The sequence below is a fragment of the Paroedura picta genome, chromosome 6, assembly GCF_049243985.1.
Source record: "Paroedura picta isolate Pp20150507F chromosome 6, Ppicta_v3.0, whole genome shotgun sequence".
NCBI classification, from domain to species: Eukaryota; Metazoa; Chordata; class Lepidosauria; order Squamata; family Gekkonidae; genus Paroedura; species Paroedura picta.
In genome coordinates this window covers 116,341,131-116,359,045 of record NC_135374.1, presented here as the reverse complement: position 1 = coordinate 116,359,045, position 17,915 = coordinate 116,341,131, and the positions used below count along the sequence as shown (strand labels likewise).

The 17,915-nt window shown below is 43.4% G+C and overlaps 1 long non-coding RNA gene across 1 annotated transcript; it reads left to right on the top strand.

Moving 5' to 3' along the window:
• Nucleotides 1-7,094: 7,094 nt before the first annotated feature.
• On the top strand, nt 7,095-8,037 carry LOC143840792 (uncharacterized). The gene is made up of 2 exons (XR_013232418.1): nt 7,095-7,224; nt 7,881-8,037. It is a non-coding gene; the product is annotated as an uncharacterized LOC143840792 (long non-coding RNA).
• Nucleotides 8,038-17,915: the final 9,878 nt, after the last annotated feature.

Genomic DNA, 17,915 nt, shown 5'->3' with positions numbered 1-17,915 from the left:
CCTGTCTTCAAAACATCTGGCCATGCAATGGTCCTTTCCAGGTTAGACTTATGTAACTCAATCTATGCAGGCCTACGCTTGGCTTTGATTTTGGAAATTATAGCTGGTACAAAATGCGGCTGCGAGGGTCCTTGCTAGGATATCTTGGAGGGCCCACATCCAGCCCGTGCTATGTCATCTTCATTGGCAACCAGTCTGCTTCTGGATCAAGTTCAAGGTACTGGTTTTGACCTTTAAGGCTATACACAGCTTGGGCCTTCCCTATTTGCGGAATCACTTATCTGCTTATGCCCCCTGCAGGGCATTTCGCTTTGCAGGTATGAATCTGCTGGCAGTCCCAGGCCCCTGGGACGTTCACCTGGCTTTGACTATGGCCAGGTCTTTTTTGGCCCTGGCCCCAACCTGGTAGAATGAGTTCATGGAAGATCTACAGGCCCTGTCAGAGTTGTCAGCTTTCTGTAGGACCTGGAAGATGGAACTCTTCCACCAGGCGTATGGTTGAGGCCAGGGTAGGGTGCCAGTGTTTCCAATAGGGCAGGGGTAGTCAACCTGTGGTCCTTCAGAAGTCCATGGACTACAATTCCCATGGAATTGTAGTCCATGGACATCTGGAGGACCATAGGTTGACTACCCCTGCAATGGGGGATCCCTTAGTGTTGGTTAGTTCTGCCTTTGCTCCTAATGAGGGAGCTCATTTGACTGCATGCTGAATAGGGGGTGGGACTTTAGAACTCTGATTAATACATTAAATGTTTAATGTATTAATGGGTTTTCAGGGGTTTATTGTATTTTATTGTATTATTGTAAACCGCTGCGAGACTAATTGAGAGCAGCGGGATATAAATTCAAAGATAAACAAATAAGAGTTCAAGCTCTCTCTTTCTTTGCCCTGTTAAAAATGAGAATCTTGGAAAAGGATGACAAATGTTTCTTTATCCAACAGCAAACATTCCTTTATAGGAAAGTCATAACTTCTGAAGTAAACCAGATAAAGTGGAATAGTGTTGAAATGCGGCAATTTCTAATAAAAGATTGCATCCTTGGTGCCAACTGGTGTTCAAGCCGTCATTGTTTAAACCCATTAGTACCTGTCTAAAGTGCAGATACATTCAAAAGCTGAGCACCCTTTTCAAATATGACATTTTGAGACTTTTTGCTGAGGGCTATGGGGTAAAATCATTTTGCCACCTGCTTCTGCCTGCAATAAGGTGTAATTGTTATGGCAGGCTCTTGATGGAGTCTTAATGTCACTTTTCTTCTTTGTCAAATGGCTTGATTCACCTTGATAAAAACCTGCTTAACCCCATTGTTCATTACAGGTACATCAAAGGTCTGTTGTTTCTCTTAATTCACCCTCTCCATTAATGGCAATGAATGAATGAGGTTTTAACAAAGATAACAAATGACTGGATTATTTTTTTCCAAATGTTTTCCCTCTTCAATTGTTTAACACAATAGAAAATTCTGTGTAGAAGCTCAGTGATAGTAGTTCAAGGTTCAGCATGAAGGGGAGAAAAATTCCCAGTACAATGGAACCATGTTCTCAAGGAAATTCCATTAAAGTCATTTGATGGTGCTAAATGTTATTCACAATTTGGAAATAGGTTTCTATGCATTTCAGCTTTTAGTACATCCATTAACATTGTATCACTGTTTTAATTTCTCAGTGGTGGCCAAGCATCCATTTCTTAAAAATTCTATCACAATCTTATCATAAGTTTCAAATTAGATCTGAACAAATTTGTGATCAAATACCTCTAAATCAGTGGTTCTCAATCTGGGGACCGAGACCCCTTTGGGGATCAAATGACCCTTTCACAGGGGTCACGGCAGGGCAAGCAGCTTGGGTGGGCGCCATCCACACAACATTTGTGCGGGGGAGATCGAGATAGAGCGTTTGTCTGTCTGGAGCAGTGGAAAAGAGCGAGATCGGCATGGTGGGACAAGAGGCAGAACTGAACTGAGAACACCCCCCCTAAAAAAAATCCAGTTTATATACAATCCTGAACAATGGATCTTCACGCCATTTGTCAGCTTTGGTTTAATTTCTGTGAAAAAAAGCACTTTATGGTTGGGGGTCACCACAGCATAAGGAACTGTATTAAAGGGCACCTTTAAGACCAACAACCTTCCATCCTTCCGAGGTCGGTAAAATGAGTACCCAGCTTGCTGCTGGGGGGTAAACGGTAATGACTGGGGAAGGCACTGGCAAACCACCCCGTATTGAGTCTGCCATGAAAACGCTAGAGGGCATCACCCCAAGGGTCAGACATGGCCCGGTGCTTGCACAGGGGATACCTTTACCTTTTTTAAGACCAACAAAGATTTATTCATGGTGTGAGCTTTCGAGTGCAAACGCCTCGAAAGCTCACACTTTGAATAAATCTTTGTTGGTCATAAAGGTGCTTCTGGACTCTGATTTTATTGTGCTACTTCAGACCAACCCGGCTACCCAATTGAATCCGTATTAAAGGGTCGTGACATTAAGAAGGTTGAGAACCTCTGCTCTAAATTAACTTCCCTCCCAGGGCAGTTTCTGAGTCCCTTTCCCAGTGGTGGCCAAGCTGTTTTGGCCGAATAGTAATATCAGGGTTCTCTCAGCCTCACCTCCCTCACAGTGTGTCTCTTCTGGGGAGAGGGAAGGGAAGGCGAATGTAAGCCGCTTTGAAACTCCTTCAGGTAGAGAAAAGTGGCATATAAGAACCAACCTTCTTCTTCTTCAGTAATATCAGAGCTCTCCCAGCCTCCCTCACCTCACAAGGTGTCTGTTGTGGGGAGAGGAAAATGGAGGCAAACGTAAGCCATTTTGAGATTGCTTCGGGTAGAGAAAAGCAGCATATAAGAACTAACTCTTCTATTTTTGATGTTATATTGTACTGTATTTTAATAATTGTTGTTAGAAAACTAGCTGGCTTGGAGAGGCAGATTAGAAATCTGATCAATAAAATAGATAGATAGATAGATAGATAGATAGATAGATAGATAGATAGATAGATAGATAGATAGATAGATAGATAGATAGATAGATAGAGACAGACAGACAGACAGACAGACAGACAGACAGACAGACAATATACCCAGAGTTTTAAGGTTTGATGTTTTCACATACATCTTACATGACAATCCAATTCTCCCAACTGGAATTCTGATTGTCGCAACTGGAATTCCAAAGTTATTCAGATTCCGTTCTTCCTTATGGAGGATGTTTTTGGATGAGTACTGTGGTGGACGTTTTCATCCCAATGAGTGCAGCACATGGTTACTTAAAGAAACTGATGTGAGACTCAAAGCCATTATGATCCCGAACAATGTTTCCCTGCTTTTCTCTCGATAGCCCAGGTTCAGAGTTGCAGAACAAAAAATTCATTAACTGGAAAAGGGCCCGGGCTACGGCCCTGACACTGCTCATAGGCTTCTATGAAGTGAACGGAGTATTGCCTTTCATTCTTAAAAATAGAAGGGTACAAGTGGACTAAAGAGACTTGGTGGCAGAAAGTGCCATTAAATTGCCACCGTCAGAACGACTCATGGTGACCTTATAGAGTTTTCAGTGCTAGAGATGTCTTTAGACTTCCGCTGCCATGACTTGCTCTGCTCTTTCCAGATTTTGGAACCATTTGTTATTCCAATTAATTATTTTTCCTCTAATGTAATCAATGTCTAACACAATTCTGCATGAGTCAGGAACAGAGTAGGGATATTTTGTAATGATATAAGGTTCCCCCCAAGTCTTCATTGGATTGCTGTTTGAAATTTGGGCACACAGGCAATCTATCTTTTCATATATTTTTTTAAGTGTCAGTGATGCTGAGAGTTTCCAATGCTGGCAGACTCAGTCTTGAGCCCCCATTTTTGGATAGCTCATATTGTTGGGACATGTTCTGGATGTCGCTCAGATCTGCAACTGCCTCTTCGGTTGACCTTTGACCGAAATAAGATACAATATAGCCCTCCGTTTGTTGGTGGATAGAGATCCAAGGATTACCTTGGCAGTAGCTGATCATCTCTCTACTATAGATTCAAGTGGATAGTTGTGTTAGTCTGAATTAGCACACTAAAATTTGAGTCCAATGGCACCTTTAAGAACAACAAAGATTTATTCAAGGTGCATGCACACTTCCCCAGACAATGGAATAGGGACCATAAGAGTACAGATATAAGGAGAAAGTAAATTAGTAGCAGTATCACAGAATCCTAAATATGCAGTATGATCATTCATTGCTAGAAAAGCAAATCAGTCCTTTGGGTTCAATTGTTTTTCACAATAATATGGTTCTGTCCCATATTTCCCTTAAAGAAATTAAAGTTCCTTATTTACTGCTCAAGATCATTCATCAAGGGAGCTTGAAGGAAAGAAAGATCTTGGAACTTAGGCAGGGTCTGCTAGAGTTATTACCTGGATGGATGACAGCGAAAGATGACGTGGGGTTCTATACAGAGAAGGGAATTGCATAGGGCTTCTGCTCTTCTCTTGCCTTGAATCCTTGTAATACCTCATCAGCATGGTGGCACACAAAGAAGCTTAATAGTCACAAAGGTATTTGGATTACATTAATGTATTGAGTTGGTCCATGTGGTTGCCTTTGGGAAATTGACCAGGGTCAAAATACAGTGCAGAAAACAGGATACAGCGCATGTTGTCAAATAAACCCCAGGGAACAATCCTCACATGATCTACTTAGATGTAAGTCCCATTTTGTTTGATAGGTCTGCCTCCCGCCTCTGACTCCAATCTGAAGCACACTTTCCTGGGAGTAAGACTTGCTTTATAACATAGCACTTAATTCTGAGTAGACATGTTAAAGATCGCTCCCTTAAATCTTTTATCTACAAACAGAAAACCACAACCGCTAGAGGCATCAATTATTACAAGTCTCTTATGATGAAGTATGTGTACAAACAATACCACTCGCTAGTTACATATATACAATGCTCCTATTTTGGAGGAAGGTGGATCATGTAGATTGTAAATAGATACATAAACTGAGCTCCCCAATGAGGTAATCATTTTTATAGCAAATCATGCCCGATTTCTTACTTCAGCAATAGTTCCTCTAGAGCGCTGACGTTCAGCTTTTTCTTTACCTATTACCATTTACACTTGTCTTTCCATATAATAAAACATGTACGGTTCTGGTCAACGGCTCACCTCTTAAAACAAGAGGTGATTGGCCCTGACTGGGAGATATTCCATCAATAGGAAAAAAGGCAGTTCAAGGGATCTGTTGATAAAACTGGACTGACTTCTTCCTATTGATGAAGGCAAGAGATGGCATTGGATCTGGGACTGGGGGTAGAGGAGGGGGTGCCAAGGCAGGCAAGATGCCTTCTCACCAACTGGCTCTTCCTTCACCCCCAGTCAGCATCTCCTTACCTTTTCTCTACCTCCCTCTGTCTCTGGAGGTGACCTCCCTTGGGGCATGGTGAAGCCCCCAGCCCCAGTTACCACTCCGAGTGGTAAACACCACCTGCTGTGTGGCCATCCTGCTTCCTTTTTGGATGCATGTGTGCATCCCTTATATGCATCAGTACTCACTAGCTACTGCCCATTTCATGTCTGTTTACTACCTTGACTATTGTCAGACAATGTAGGTGTCAGCTCCTGTTGTTTCTCTCCAAGCTTCTCTTCAAGCTGCATTGACTAAAAAAGAACCTATAAGGCTTAAGGAAACTTCCTCATTCTAATCATATTACCCAGCCTGGCTGAACCTGCCTTTGTTAAATTAATGGCCCCAAACTGTTGGCTGCTCTTTCCTCAGAGGGTGCCAACTGTCAGCAAATGGTTCCCTGAAAGAGAAGGTGGAACATGCTGCCCCCGATCATGGTTTGGAGGAGCAGACAGGTGCACTCATGTGAGGAGACATTTTATGTATGATAAGCTGGAGGGTTGGTGGAAATATCTGGCCATGTGTAGAGTTTGTTCTTTATCGGTTTCTTTTATGGAAAGCACTTATTAGCCTTTCTATCTTGAGGGACTCAAAGGAGCATTACTGTGCAAATAAAACAATTATTATATTTTGAAAAACAGTAAAACCCCACAATTCAAAATCTCAGTCAGAACTGGCAATAAATAAAATTTAAATTATTCAAGAGCTGTTGTGAAGAAAACTGTCTTCACCTGCCTCCTGAATGTAGAAAATGAGCAGACCTCCCTGGGGAGGTGATTCCATAATTGTGGGGTTGTCACTGAAAAGACTCTTTCTCATGGGCCCCTACAATGAGATTTTTTGATGGATGAAAAGGTACACCAACCGCCCCCAACCTTGCTGTGATCTTGATCCCCTTCAGATAGCCTCGTCCTGAGCCACTCCTTATAGGAATGCACCTTGCTTTCCTCAGTGCTCTGGATATAGCTGTAAATAAAACAAATACTACGGAACCAGCCTTATTCCAATAGTCACCTGTTAAAAGCCTGCTTAGGGCTTTTGCCAGGAGCTCCAGGTTCAAGAAATCCCAAGAAAATGATACATAAGATCTAGGTCTGCTTGCAGGGAGATTTTAATAAGCAACGATCAAGCTTACAGAAATATCAGGCTAAGCTCCCATCTGCTGGGTCTTGAACACACACACACAAACACACACACACACACAGCGTGAAACTTAGCTAGACAATGAGACAAGCTAAAATGAGACATTTTCTATCCTAAGTGTTGGCTATCGGTCAAGAAATCATTCATCAAACTACCACCAACACTGAGATGAGCCAGGCCATCTGCACCTGGTGTCTAGTGATGAAAGGAAACAAATCAGACTTCCTAGATAAAAGCTGCCCAGAAGCATGAGAAAGAAGAATATTCTTTTGGGAGGGGTCTGATGACTGTCCCCTCACACAATTCAAGGCAACTGAAAGGTCAAATGCCAGCCTGTAACAAAGACAGAGTTTCAGAGGCTATTCAAAGCCCAGGTTGCATTTTGCATTATGACTTTCACTACCCAAGAGAAATATTCAGCTTGAACTTGATTAAATGACTGTCGCGTGGATCACTGTGGCTAGGTGTTCCGGGGCCAGGTAGGACGCTAGTAGCTTGGCTTGGCGGATATGGTAGAATGCCAGCCATGCTTCCTTTGTGATCTGGGCTTCCATTGTGATGGAAGCGTCCAGAATCATGCCTAGATTCCTGGCGGAGTGAGCCGAAGAGAGCTGCACACCATCCAGGGCAGGCAAACTAGGATGAACCTGTTTCTCAGTTCTCCAGGAGGAACCTGGAGTGGATCCAGCCCCAGGTAACCCTTTATTAGGCAAGCCCCAAGCCAAAGAAGACTCTCCAGGTACACTCAAGTAGGCAAAGGGTGAATGAAGGGCTGGGAAGAGATGACTAAGGGTGTTGAGGAAGGCCTCTCCTCTCCTTATCTGAGGTTCCCACTGAGTGTGTGGCATTTACAGTCTCTGACCCCCACTCTGCCCACATCCCTAGAAGAGGATTAAAAATAGTACAAACCAGTTCCTTGCCAGCTGTACTTTCATGGTGTGAAAGAAACCTCTCACCTATTTATTACCTTCATACCTAGCCCTGGCACTAATCTTTTTAGCTGCATGGGAGCCTGGATGTCAAAGTTAGCTATAATTATAGATATTTATAAATAAAATGTCTCACACTAGATATAACCTTTCGCCTTCTCGCTGCAAGTGTAAAATCAAAACGAGGAGGAGAAAAGCACCATGATATATGAGATTTCCCTTCCAAAGGTACAATTATTTCATTTCACCTTGAAAGAGGTCAGAATTTTTACTGGCTCTGCCTGAATACGTCTCCTGCCCTTGGAAACGACTTCCTGAAACGATAGCCAATCAAAAGATTAATAGAATTACAATCTTTGTAGTATAGGCCTGTTCATGCTGACAGCTAACTTGGTTTTTTTCCCCCCTTTTTCTTTTTCAGATGACAGTAAACAGAAACAAAGCCTGCGGCAATACAAAAGAAGCAAGAACATTAAAGAGGGATTAGCTTCAGGAGGCTATGACAGATGTAAAGTGCTCTGCACACGTTGCTATGTGATGTTCAACATATGTTGTCAATTAAAAATTGCTTAGAAATATTTAACAAGGCAAGTCTTACATAGCCCTGGATTGGAAGGATATCGGGAGTTCCTGCTTCAATGCACTTCCATTCCTTTTTGCAATTTTTTTTCTTTTACCGTGAACAAAAACAAAGCACCTCTTACACCACGGTTACTGCCCTAATTTACTTCTCTCAATACGTTTTTTAAATGGAAACCAAACGTTAATCTGCCCCTTTAGGAATCTTTTCCCCCCTTTCTTGCGCATCACGGGTACGATATTGGAAGCCTTTTAAAAATTGTAAGCAGCCTAGAATATAAAGACAAAGAGGTAATATATAAGGTATCACACCAACTAGTTAATTCATGTGAAACTTCCACGTAAAAAACCAGACTGGAAAGTAAGAAGAGCCCTGCAGGATCAGACTAGTGCAAGGGTGGCTGAACTGTAGCTCTCCAGATGTCCATGGACTACAATTTCCATGAGCCCCTGCCAGCTCATGGGAATTGTAGTCCATGGACATCTTAGAGAGCCACCATTTGGTGGCCTCTGGCTAGTAGCTTATCGAATCCTGCATCTGGTCTCACGTAGTGGCCAACCGGTTCCTCTTGAGGGCCAGCAACATTGCAGAGAGGCTGAGGCCTTCCTCTGATGCTACCTTCTGGCATTGGTACTCTGAACATGGAGGCTCTCTTTATTCATCATAGCTAGCTGCCACTGCTAGACTTCTCCGCCATGAATCTGTCTAATCCTTTCGTAAAGCTGTCTATGTCTCTGACGACCAGTACGTTTTCTGGCAGAAAATTACTTTAATCACTTGCTGTGCAAAAAAAAAAAAAAGTATTTATTTTTGCTTGTTCTAAATCTGCTTCTTTGGGTACCTTTGTCTTCCAGTATTTTGAGTGAGAGATAACATGTTATCTTTGTTAGCTCTTTCCATTATTGTTTCATGCATGTCAATATTGCTATCAATGGTTTACTGTCACCCTCTAGGGCAGCAGTCCCTAGCTTCATGGAATATATGGGGACTCTTGTAAGTTTGAGGACAAGTCGTGTGCATCACCACAAAATTATGATTATTATGATTATTATGATTATTATGATTATTATGATTATTATGATTATTATGATTATTATGATTATTATGATTATTATGAATCAATTTATTTCCCGCCACTCCCCATAGGCTCATGGTGGGTAACAGTAGTCTTAAAATCCCCCATTAAAACTCCCACTAAAACCTTTTAAAAATACCCAACATGGTGGAAAATGCCACTCTCCCCCTACCCAAAATAGGGCGTTAGGGGATGGAGGGTAATAGTATATCCTTCAGACCACAGGTTGGGGGGGCAATGTTCTTCCTCGCCAGTCCTAGCCTCAACCATAGACCTGGCGGAAGAGCTCCGTTTTACATGCCCTGCAGAACGCTGACAGCTACTGCAGGGCCCGTAGCTCACAATGGCTGACAGGAGATCTTGGGCCAGCCATAAAAAGCTGGAAGGCTCCATGCCAAGTGTTATCTTGCAATAGAGGATGATGTTTCCTGAAGACAGAAAAGTGATATCTCCTTTGATTTTCTGATGCCTCACCTGTTTTCATATGGCAGTAGAAAGGCAGCATTACCTCCTTGCTTGGATAAGGGATTCTTTGGTGCTTGAACCTTTGGACTTTGCTTGGTCCTGAGTCCCTCCCAAAAATTACAGCTGCAGAGTAACATAGCAGTTTTGAAAGTATGAAGTTATTAGTTACCTTTGTGGATGAGGCACAGGTCCAGACTCACAGCACTTCGAGGTTTAAAAGAGAGAAACCTTTACTGGAAATATTATTTACAAATATGTATCGTATTCATCTGCTTCAGTCTCCTTCCTGAAGCAGAGTAAAGGTAAAGGTAACGGTATCCCCTGTGCAAGCACCAAGTCATGTCTGACCCTTGGGGTGATGCCTTCCAGCGTTTTCATGGCAGACTCAATACGGGGTGGTTTGCCAGATCCCAGTCATTACCGTTTACTGGGTACTCATTTTACCGACCTCGGAAGGATGGAAGGCTGAGTCAACCTTGAGCCGGCTGCTGGGATCGAACCCTATTGGGTACAGAAGAGTAACTATTTCTCCCTCCATTACAATCCTCAAGACCTTCTCTACATTGGTTTGGCTGCTTCAGACAGCATTTCTGCCGCTTACCACTCTGCGCCACAAGAGGCTCTACCGAAGCAGAGTACAAAAGCTTAAAGAGTGGTTACAAAAACAACACATTGCAGGCCTCTATGGCTAGACAGCAGGCAGGACTACATCTGACACATCAGCAGGTGAAGAGATCAGAGAGCCTAATTGTCCCTTCTCCTGCTTTTGCAAAGCACTTAGAGCTTATCTTCTTGAAGAAAGAGAAAGTGGGCAGGAGCCCACTTAAACAAAAGAATCCCCAGAGTGTGTGCTTGGGTTTTTTTTTCCACTGTAAACTCACCATTGATAATTTGATGCCACCAGTGAGCACATAGGCAAAAATTAAAAATTAAATTAAAAATTAAAAATTAGTTTAATAACAGCCCTTCAGGGCTGATGTTGCCAAATTACTTGCTGATTGCAACATTTGGAGAAGTGAGCACCAGTAAAAACGCAGGCAGGTAAAATGGCATCATAAGCACCCTGTTTGGGATTACTGCTCTCAGGTCTCAAACTGGTGTAGCCTGTACCCTGCCGCCAATCTATTCCAACTAGCAGTAGCTCACCAAAGTATGGGGTAACCAACTTGTCAGTAGCAGTTGACTTCACTAATAAGCAGACTCTTGGTAGAAGAAATCTCTTCACTGAAAGATGAGGAACTAGAGATCAAATTGGCAACATACGCTGGATCATGAAGAAAGCTAGGGAGTTCCAGAAAAACATCTACTTCTGCTTCATTGACTATGCTAAAGCCTTTGATTGTGTGGAGCACAACAAATTGTGGCAAGTTCTTAAAGAGATGGGAATACCAGAGCATCTTATCTGTCTCTTGAGAAACCTGCATGAAACTCAAGAAGCAACAGTGAGAACCGGACATGGAAGGCCAAGCGTCAAAGAATTGAGGCTTTTGAACTCTGCTGCTGGAGAAGACTCTTGTGAGTCCCTTGGACTGCAAGGTGAACAAACCAGTCAGTCCTGGGGAAGATCAGCCCTGACTGTTCCTTAGAAGGTCAGATCCTGAAGATGAAACTCAGATACTTTATTCACCTCATGAGAAGGAAGGACTCCCTGGAGAAGAGCCTAATGCTGGGAGCAATTGAGGGCAAAAGAAGAAGGGGATAACAGAGAATGAGTTGGCTGGATGGAGTCACTGAAGCCATAGGTGCAAACTTAAATGGACTCCGGGGAATGGTAGAGGACAGGAAGGCCTGGAGGATCCATGGGGTCGCTATGGGTCAGATACGACTTCGCACCTAAAAACAACAACAATCAACTAGTTATTGGGGTGGGGGATGTTTACAGACTGAGTAGTTCAGCAGTGGAATTGATTGCCCAAGGAGGTGGTGAGCTTCCCCTCTTTGACGGTCTTCAAGCATTAGCTGGACAGTTCCTTATCCTGGAGGCTTTAGGCAGATCCTACATTGAGCAGAGGTTTGAATTAGATAACCTGTAGGCTGGCTGGAGTCACTGAAGCCATAGGTGCGAACTTAAATGGACTCCGGAGAATGGTAGAGGACCGGAAGTCCTGGAGGGTCATTGTCCATGATGGGTCGGACATGACTTCACACCTAACAACAACAACAACAACAACAACAACAACAACAACAACAACAACAACAACAACAACAAAGTTAGCACAAACCCGCTTACCTACATGGCTGCCTCAGAGCCCTCCCCCCCTCTCCCAGGTACATTAACACAGAGATAAATGTAACACTCATACAGTTGAGAAACCCATAACTTTGTATACACCACCTGGAGTCCCTCCACTTCCCACCCCGTCCTGGCCTATCACTGGCCATTTTGGGAGGGATGGGTGGGTCAACATGACTATATATGGTTGTATCACTTGATACATGTTTAACAATTCCTAAAATATATTTAAAATTATTAGCTCCTACCCATTCAGGAAACCCTTCCAAGGCCATCAGGAAACCCCAGAGTTTCGCAAAACCCTGGTTGAGAAAGCCTGCTCTATATACATTAAATCTGTCCCATTCAGCAGAACTGGGGGGGGGGGGGATTTTAGATATTTCTGGGAGAGGCAGGTCTTGCCTCTATTTCAGCAGTAATGCCAGCACTTTTTGTTGTTCTGTCTGGCAGGGGTTGTCAACCTGTGGTCCTCCAGATGTTTATGGACTACAATTCCCATGAGCCCCTGCCAGAAAACTCTGGCAGGGGCTCATGAGAATTGTAGTCCATGGACATCTGAAGGACCACAGGTTGACTACCCCTGTGGTAGAACAACTCTGTCCTGCAGGTCCTGCAGAAATGGTTAAGGTTCTGCACAGTCCTGATCTCTTTTAACAGAGCATTCCAGCAGTCTGGAGCCAAGACTAAAAAGGCCCTGGACATGGTTGAGGACAACCTAGCCTCTTCCGGGATGGGGATCCTAAGCAGGTTTGGGTCTGATGACCTCAATGCACTTTGGGGGGGGGCGTGTAGTGAGAAAGGTGGTCCTACTGATAAACTGGTCCCTGACTGTTTAGGGTAATGGTAAATAACTGGATTCCAGAGCTAGGGGGCAACGCCAGTAAGAAACTTTGGACACTATGTCCTGTTTGTTGGCCCAACAGGGCAAATATCTACCCACTGCTTTGGACAGACCACTGATGTGATCCAACACAATTCTTTGTGAGTGCTTAGCAGCATGAGTGAATACATTCATACTGCATGTACTATTGTTGTGATTCAGGCAGAAATGGAGGGCTTCAATGACCTTTTGGTGGAATCTCTTTTAACTATCCTAAAGTCACTTTGTAAGTTTCATATCATGCAAAGGTGATGTTTCTTTTTTGTATTTCATTTGTATATGGCATATATCAATACTAAAATCATTAGGGAGGAAATCTATAGAAGCCTGTAGAAAATTTTAAGAGGATAAAATGTCCCTGCGGTAACTTTTTGACAGCTATGACACAAATTTTGAGAAACACTGGTACACTCCTGGCTGTAACTGATTTTACTAGAGCAGACAATTTAATGTATTGATTATGAGCTGGATGTGTCCTGAGCTCCCGTCTCTGTGCAGACCTGTGACAAATCAATCTTGTGAAATCATTTTCCATTCACTCATGGAGCCAATAAACCTTCCCTTTGTGACAAGGCACAGGTTTGGACTTTCAGGATGAGTTTATAATCTCTGAACTCTTTCCCCCAAAACTTGTCTGCAATTAGCTTTTTAAAAAGTTTGAAAACATAGAATATGCCGATTCTCTCAGATACTTGGAAGCAGTGAGGGACAAAACTGGAGGCTTAAGTCCAGATCTTTTCCTCTTCCCAACCCCGCTGCCCTCACAAATGTGATGAGAGCCGATCAAGAAGGTGTGCATGGATGGGAGCTATTAACCTTGCGATTTGAAGTGGGGGGTGCAAACCATTTAACTCACTGCAGTGTGAGGGACAGCAAAACCAAAGGGTTAATTATGGGTGCTAAGTGCCTTTCAGGAGGCATTTGACCCTTTCTGCTAGCTGAAAACAATAAGCAGAAAGGAGGGGGTCAAATGCCCCTTGGAGGGCCTGCCACCCTTTCAATTTAAATCTTCATTTCTGTTCCCTAAGGTTTTTCATGGGTAGGAGAAATCAGAGCCATTTAATCCTTGCTTTCTGATCCCTGTGAAACTTGGCAGGGAGCCAAAAGAAGGATTTAAATGGCTCAGAGCCATTTAAACCCTGCTTTCTGCCCCCTGTAGCTTTTTGTGGGTACTAGAAAACAGTCATTTATCATGCTAGCAAAGTTATGCTCAAAATCCTACAAGCTAGCCTCCAGCAATATGTGGACCAAGAACTTTAGGATGCTTAGGGCTGATCCTGCGTAGCGCAGGGGGTTGGACTAGATGGCCTGAATGGACCCTTCCAACTCTATGATTCTATGATTCTATAATTCTATGAACTTCCAGAAGTACAGGCAGGATTTCAAAGAGGCAGAGGAACTAGAGATCAAATTGGCAACATACACTGGATCATGGAGAAAGCTAGGGAGTTCCAGAAGAACATTTACTTCTGCATCACTGACTATGCTAAAGTCTTTGATTGTGTGGAGCACAACAAATTGTGGCAAGTTTTTTAAGAGATGGGAATACCAGAGCATCTTATCTGTCTCTTGAGAAACCTATATGCAGGTCAAGAAGCAACAGTGAGAACCGGACATGGAATCACTGATTGGTTCAAAATTGAGAAAGAAGTTTGGCAAGGCTGTATACTGCCGCCTTGCCTATTTAACTTGCATGCGGAGAACATCATGAGAAAGGCGGGGTTAGATGAGTCACAAATTGGGATCAAGGTTGCAGGGAAAAATATCAACAACCTCAGATATGCAGATGATACCACTCTAATGGCAGAAAGTGAAGAGGAACTAAAGAGCCTTTAGAAGCGGGTAAAGGAGAAGAGTGCAAAAGTTGGCTTGAATCTCAACATCAAGAAAACAAAGATCATGGCATCCGGCCCTCTCAATTCCTGGCAAATAGATGGGGAAGAAATGGAGATAGTGACAGATTTTATTTTCCTGGGCTCCAAGATCACTGCAGATGGGGACTGCAGCAAAGAAATTAAAAGACGCTTGCTCCTGGGGAGGAAAGCTATGGCAAATCTAGACAGCATCCTAAAAAGCTGAGACAGCACCCTGCCAACAAAAGTGTATCTAGTCAAGGCTATGGTCTTCCCAGGTGCAATGTATGGCTGTGAAAGTTAGACCATAAGGAAGGCTGAGCATCAAAGAATTGAGGCTTTTGAACTCTGGTGCTGGAGAAGACTCTTGCGAGTCCCTTGGACTGCAAGGCGAACAAACTGGCCAGTCCTAGAGGAGATCAGCCCTGACTGCTCCTTAGAAGGCCAGATCCTGAAGATGAAACTCAAATACTTTGGCCACATGATGAGAAGGAAGGACTCCCTGGAGAAGAGCCTAATGCTGGAAGCAATTGAGGGCAAAAGAAGAAGGGGACAACAGAGAATGAGGTGGCTGGCTGGAGTCACTGAAGCAGTAGGTGAAAACTTAAGTGGAGTCCGGGGAATGGTAGAGGACAGGAAGGCCTGGAGGATCATTGTCCATGGGGTCGCGATGGGTCGGACATGACTTTGCACCTAACAACAACAACATAAAACAGGGCCATTTAAACCTCCATTTTCTCACCCCCAAAGAACGTCACAAGAAGCAGAACATAGCAATGGTTTAAATTAGCAATCCCCAAACTGTGGGCTGCGGACCACATGTGGTCCGTTGACTAATTGGAGGTGGGCTGCAAAGGACACCTTCTCCCCTCCCCCCCCCCGGCCCTTTACTACTACGGCTCTTTACAACACACTTTGGGTGTCATTGTCTTCCATCACTCCCAGATGGGACTATCTCGTTGCAGAGAAACAAGCTCAGGGTTCCCATTGATTGGTTATTGTCATGAGTTAAAATTTCCATGAAAATAAAATGGTCCTTATGTTCATTGTTGTGTCTGTATCTTATTTTGAAGGGATGTTTAAACATTGCCATAGCAACCAGAGTCAGAGAGCGTTAGGGCAGTGGTTGAGAGTAAACTACCCCTCCCACCGGGCCTCAGTAAAACTGTCAAGCGTTGAGTAGTCCCCGGTGAAAAAAAGGTTGGGGACCACTGGTTTAAATGACTCAGAGCCATTTAACCCCCTTTTTTTTTCTTCTGATGAAAATCTGCAGGGACCTGGAAAACAAGCTTTAAATAAGTCTGAGCCATTTAAACCAAACAGCTAAATGACAGGGAGCTCCCATTCTCTCAGCTGTTTCGCATGAAGAAAAGAAAGCAGGGGTAAAATGCAGGGCCAATAAGGCAGAGCTCTTCCACTAGGCCTTTGGTTGAGGCTGGGTGGGACAAGGCCTTCCTCCAAAATGTCATATTGTCATCTTCCTGGGTATATTGTTGGGGTGGTCATGAGAGGTGAGTTGGAGGGGGGTTAAGGGTGGTGGGAGGGGGATTTTAACTGTTTTGTTGGTTTTATGCAACTCTTGTGATTTGCCATGAGCCAGCTGTGCTGGGAACAGCCAAATATAAATGTAATCAATCAATCGATAAACAAATACATGATTGGAGGGTTGGAGCACCATCTCTATGACAAGCCTGAATATTCTTGGATTTTTCAGTTTAGAAAGGAGAGATGACCTGGGGAGGAGAGGCATTATTAGAGGTTTATAAAATTATGCATGGAATAGACAGGGTTGACAAAGAGATTTTTTTTTCTCCCTCTCTCAAAATACTAGAACTTGAGGACATTAAATAAATATGATAGACGGCTGATTCAAGACAAATAAAAGGAAATATTTCTTTATACAGCAAATGATTAAATGTGGAATTTGTTAGCAGTTCAGTTAATGATGGCTGTAGGCTTAAACAGCTTTAAAGTAGGATCAGATATATTCATGGAGGATAGATCTACCCATGGTTTACTGGCCATGGTGATGGAAGAAAACCTCCATATTCAGTGGCACTAAATGTCTGAATCCCAGAGCCAGGAAGGGGAGCTGCCATGTCCTGCTGTTTGCCCCACAGAGGAACTGGATGGCTACTGTGTGAGACAGGACGGTGGACTGGAAGGATCACTGGCCTGATCCAGCAGGGCTCTTCTTCTGTTCTTAATTAAAGCAAGTAATTCGATTAGGTTTATTAAAGAATGGACAAATCACGTGAGCAAATGCGCACATGACTTTGGGTGTACATCCCACATTTCAGTTTTCATGTGAACGTGGCTTGAAATCTATTTGGCACACCCTTTGCTCCTGAGCACCCTCTGTTAAATGTATAAATTTATACTGAGTCTATAACAAGCACTCACCTATTCTCTTTATACCTGGCAGACAGTGCCATCCTCAGCAGACGTATACCCTTCTAAGTCCTTTGAGGTTAATGGACTTAGTACTAGGCATGTGCACAATAAAATATTTGTACCCATTTGGATTCGAAGGGCACAAATAACCCTTCACTTTTTCAGACTCGGACAAATCCTAATGGTTTTGAGGGGGGTTGTGTACATGTTTCTCCCCCCTTCTCAGGCAGCAGAGAGCAACTCCGCTGCCTGAGAAGAGGGAGAACACGTTTCAAACAGCTGGTAATGACAGAGGTGCAGAGTCCTTTAAATTCCTCCCTACAGGCTTTAAAGAGAGCGGTGTGCCAGTCATTATCAGCTGTTTGGCAGTTGCTCCCTTTAAATGCTTCCCCAAGCTTTGCAGGTAGCTCTACTTGGGATTCTCCTGGGAATGTTTTTCTTTTGCTTTTTGTCCTCTTTTTTTTTGCAGGATCTGAATCACAAATTGTTTCCCTTTGTAACAGGCCTTGTTTCATTGATAAGAAAGTCAATAGGGTTCCAACATTAAGATGAATACTTAATATTTTATTCTTGTCTACCGCTCTTCTTGGAGGCCCCTTTTTCGATCTCTTCCATTTCTACTCTCCTCTTTGCTTCTTTTATAAATAATGACCCATTTCTTTCCTTGTGGGCCACATCTGTGCCTCTCTTCTCTCTCTTTGGCTATACCCCACCCCTTCTTTTGTTCTCCCGGCCTGCTATCTCACCTGAGCCTTTCATCCTAGGTGCCTGTTGAATTTTTGTTTCCTCCCTGTCTCAAGAAACCCAAGGAACGTTCAGAAGTCTGAAGGTCAAAAGCCACTGCAGATGGAGAAAAGCTCAGCTCCCGCTAAGCATCTTCAAATCCTCAGGTGAAGAGAGATTTCTCAGAAATGGGGGAATGCATTGCATTCTACTTATTCCAGCAAAAAAAAACCCTGTATTTTTTTTGGCAACT